The following is a 4,682-nucleotide window of genomic DNA, read 5'->3' on the forward strand; positions in this document are numbered from 1 at the left end:
CACAAGTCCATATGCAAGTGATGCACATATTAAGGGGGAGATGTGCTACAACTTGACCTTTTGAGACTAACCTGGTTGTTTAAGTATACTTGATGTAGTCTAAAAGGTGCATTGAAAGGGAAATGTGGACTTGGACGATGCAAAGACTTCCACTGCACTCCGGTATTAGTGTAATAACTGTAATTAATTCCAAGTTCATTCTTATGCTCTAATTGCCTTTTGCTCTGAATTGACATTTTTGGTGAGGCAATGGGGTTAAAGGGCCAAAAATGATCCTGTTTTGGTGCTTAATGCCAAAGGGGGAGAAATTAAGGCCAAAGCAAAGCAAATGGATCAGCCAACCACTTGTGAATTTTGAAAATACTAGAGTTAGAATTTTTGATTTGTCCAAAATACTCTTATTGCAAAATTTGGTCTCTTGTGGGGGACAATTTTGAATATGGGAAAAGGGGGAGTTTTTGGCACTTGATCAATTTTTCTCTTGGAATATCTCTCGTTTTGCCCAAACAAGTGTGTTTGACCTATAGATAGAAAAAGGAATTTGATTTGAAAAAACAAACCAAGTGGTGGCAAAGAGTGATCCAAATATGCCAAATTATAGTAAAAAACAATTGGATCTTCAAATTGAATTGATTTTGCACGTTTTTTGTTGCTTTTTAAAGTGTTGGCATAATCACCAAAAAGGGGGAGATTGAAAGGGAAATATGCCCTTGGGAAATTTATATAAGTATTTTGGTGATTAGATGCCCAACACATATTCTTTAAGTCCTAATGTGCCAAAGGTTGAAAAGTGCAAATCAAGGCATGAGGTATGTTTCTAGACTTAGTACATTTGTTTTTGAATACTAATGAGGTTATCTAAGTGCTAGAAACAGTGCTGAGAAGAAGAGAATTGAATTGCAAAAGACTTGGCTGTGTGCAGCCAAATTCCAGTTCGGCCTGGCACACCGGACTGTTCGGTGGTGCACCGGACAGTGTCCGGTGCGCCAGCCTGGTCCGCGTGAACTCGCCGCTCTCGGGATTCGACGGCGACGTACGACTATAATTCGCCGCACTGTCCAGTGGTGCACCAGACTGTCCGGTGAGTCATCCGCGACGAACTTATCGCTCTCGGGAAAAGCATCAGGGCGACGTGGCTATAATTCACCGGACTGTCCGGTGAGCCAACGGTCGCCAGCGCCAACGGTCGGCCGCGAAATCTACGGGCGACACGTGGCAGCTCCAATGGTCGGCAGGGGGCACCGGACTGTCCGGTGTGCACCAGCCAGTGTCCGGTGCGCCAACGGGCCCGAAGCTGCAACGGTCGACTGTGCTCGATTTGGAAGGCAATCGCGCACCGGACAGGCTACAGTAGTTGTCCGGTGCGCCGCTCGACAGAAGGCAAGGATGGCCTTCCAAGTTTGCCTCCAACGGCTCCTAGCTGCCTTGGGGCTATAAAAGGGACCCCTAGGCGCATGGAGGAGACATCTAAGCATTCACTAAGCATTCTAAGACTCCCACAGTCCGCCACCGCGTATTTGATCGATTGTGTTAGTGATTTGAGCTCCGTTCGAGTTGTGAACTCTCTGTGCTACGTTTCGAGCTCAAGTCTTGGCTTGTGTGCGTGTGTGTGCTGTGGATTTGTGTCTTGTGTGTGTTGCTCTCCGAACCTTACTCTGTGCTTTCTTTGTGATCTCTATTGTAAGGGCGAGAGACTCCAAGTTGTGGAGATTCCTCGCAAACGGGAAAATACACTAAAAGAAAGTCGTGGTATTCAAGTTGATCATTGGATCGCTTGAAAGGGGTTGAGTGCAACCCTCGTCCATTGGGACGCCACAACGTGAAAGTAGACAAGTGTTACTTGGCCGAACCACGGGATAAAAATTGCGTGTCTCTTGTGTTACCTTCTCTGTGATTGTTTTATCCACAAGAACTCGCTTCAAAACTACTTAGTCGCGCTAACACTTTAATAACTAAGTTTTGTGGCTATTTATTGATTGATTTTACAGGATCACCTATTCACCCCCCCCCCCCCCCCTCTAGGTGCTCTCAATGACCCATGATGAACTTGACGAAAGATGCAGACTGATGAGCAGAATCGATGCTTTGTTTTTATGAAAACCAACATCTTTGACGGTTGCTTGCAGATAGTATGAAGGATATTAAGGCATTACCATCTTCAGTTGTCATCCAAATAAGAGCTCCTGAGACAAATCGAGAAAGTTAGAGAACATTGTGCGGATCTTCGAATTGAAGGTGATGTTAGAGAGGGAGTGTACCAAACTGTTACAAAACATTTGCTTGATGACTACAAAGACAATATGGATGTTGCCGCACTAAATCTTAGTGAAAAAATGACTTCACTTGAATCTGCAGTCTCTGAAAAGAATAAGGCATTATGTTGTATAATATGTGTAGAACCTTATCAGGAGTCTCTTCTGAGAGATAAAAAACCTTTAATAATATTGAGTGGATCCAACAGGAAGAATGCAATCCAAACTTCTAAAGTACTATAATAGTATAGTTTAAGGGAATGCATATTTAAGTGTTACACCATTGCCAAATTGCTAGCTGTTTACCTACGCTTCATTAAGAGGAGCCACAGGGTCCAATGATTTCTTACTTGATTGCACATGTTTACAAATAAAGAGACCAGCGAGCTTGCAGATCCAGACAAATTAGAGAGGTAACCAGCAAGAGGGGTCCCAATCATACCAGTAATACCATTGCAAACACCATCAAGACCTCTCAAGTTAATCTGTGGCAGGCAGAAACGCCCCCGAAAATTCAATTAGAAACTTATAGAATCCGTGCACCAAATAGTCGTAACATTGATGGAGAATATTAAAACATAATCTGTAGCTTACATCGAAAAACATGGTGTTCCTGTTGGCAGATTATCTATATGAAGATGATTGAAACTTTGAGTTAGTGCGCCCTCTTAGCACTAAATTGTTTTCCATGTGGGGGGATCTTTATGATGAAATTCAGACATATATTTTCACTCAAGGTAGAGATTCGGTAGACTGGGCGTTAGAGAACTCCCACTCCTATACTACAAAATCATTATACATGTAAATAACTCATGGGGGTCAGGAGTAAAATTTACAAAATAATTTGGAAATGCAAGGCACCTTTCAAAATTAGAATTTGGAAATACAGGAACATTCAAGTTGTAGTAGTCTTAAAAAGGGTGGAAAGGGAGTGCCTTGTGCTCTTTGTGCAAGGGGCACAAATCAATTTTTCATATCTTCTTTAATTGTATTCTCCCAAAATTTATTTGGGGCTGCATGAATCAGATTTTTGATTGGGTCCACACTCCTAACTCGGTAGAAGAATTATTTGCTGCCTGGAAGCAGGCCAAACCTGTTTTCTCTCATACCTTCTGTTTATGATTGCAGGCTTGATGTGGGCTACATGGCGTAACCGAAGCAGGATTGCTTTTGAAAAAAATCCTAGTAATACAAAAGTGGTTTTTGTATGAAACTATCTCCTTTATGTTGAACTGGGGGATTCTCCTCAAACCAAAAGATCAACTGGCCATGGAGAAGATCACGGAGACCTTGAAGAGATGGCTTTCTAACCATCAACCAGAAGCTGAAGGGGAGACGGAGGTTGTGATGCTTTGAAGATGGTGGCCGGGCGCTGTTGTTTTTTTCCCAACGGGGGCAGGGGCAGGCAACCTAGGGATGTGTCGGTTTCTGTTCTGTAGTTTTCAGTTTTTTGTTTACACGGTGTTCCTGTTGGCATATCGAGAAACATAGACCAAACGGGGTAACTCATTGCCCTCAGTATCAAGGCCACCATTGTGACCAAGGAAAACCTGAGTATGATCAGAAAGAGCAGTTAGCAAAGCAAATTCCTTTCAAGAGAAAAAAGGGGGTGAAAACTATTATCAACCACATTAGCAGACAACTGAGTAACAGAAGTTTCATTTTGTAGATGCTAACCTGAATCATTCTAGGATGGTCCCTGGTATTGTTTCCTAGCCATGGTGTGCCATCTTGCATGATCCATCCTTCCTCGGGAACTTTCTGTGCCTTAGCAACAAGGCCATTTACCCTAACTTTGAATTCTTCATATTCTCTCTGCCATGATTTTTTGTTAAGACATGTCAGTATTGGATTATAACTAAAAAACCATTATATAGATGTTTGCAAAGACAGACCTTCATGGCCCCGCGGTCTTTAATAAATGAATGGTGCACTTTGTCCTTCAAGTAATCATTTTATGGGAGAAGTACCATTCAGGAGCTCTAGGTTCAATATTGTACTTCTTAACAAATGGTACCCATTTTCTGGCAAACTCTGAAGTCTCAGGTTATAAAAAATAAGTAGGTTACATCATTAAGAACACAGGAACCTGATGTGCTTGGTAGATAAGGTCCAAATGTGAATGAAACACCTCGATCATTGATGGCCCAGCCTGTTGCTTCATTGGAAGGATAATACCAAAGTTATCATAGAGCAAACTAGCATCAGACAACATGTCTTACAACCATTGTAACATGCAGTGCTCATTCTAAGTTTAGGGTTTAATCTGTCCTTGTTTAGGAAGTACAAAATGTCTCACAACCATAAGAGATAACAAGCTATCAGACATCACAATCAGATATTTTATAAACTACAATGCCCATATATCAGACATGACAATCAGATCTTTGACCCTAAACTACAATTCACAAGACTGATGGCATGAGTAAA

The 4,682-nt window shown here is 42.0% G+C and overlaps 1 long non-coding RNA gene across 1 annotated transcript; it reads right to left on the minus strand.

The window, feature by feature from the left end:
• Window positions 1-3,732: 3,732 nt before the first annotated feature.
• LOC118472095 (uncharacterized) lies at window positions 3,733-4,182 on the minus strand. The gene is made up of 3 exons (XR_004849666.1): window positions 4,148-4,182; window positions 3,930-4,067; window positions 3,733-3,802 (listed from the first exon to the last, which is right to left on the minus strand). It is a non-coding gene; the product is annotated as an uncharacterized lncRNA (long non-coding RNA).
• Window positions 4,183-4,682: the final 500 nt, after the last annotated feature.

This window comes from Zea mays, chromosome 5 (genome assembly GCF_902167145.1).
Source record: "Zea mays cultivar B73 chromosome 5, Zm-B73-REFERENCE-NAM-5.0, whole genome shotgun sequence".
In the NCBI taxonomy this organism is placed as follows: domain Eukaryota; kingdom Viridiplantae; phylum Streptophyta; class Magnoliopsida; order Poales; family Poaceae; genus Zea; species Zea mays.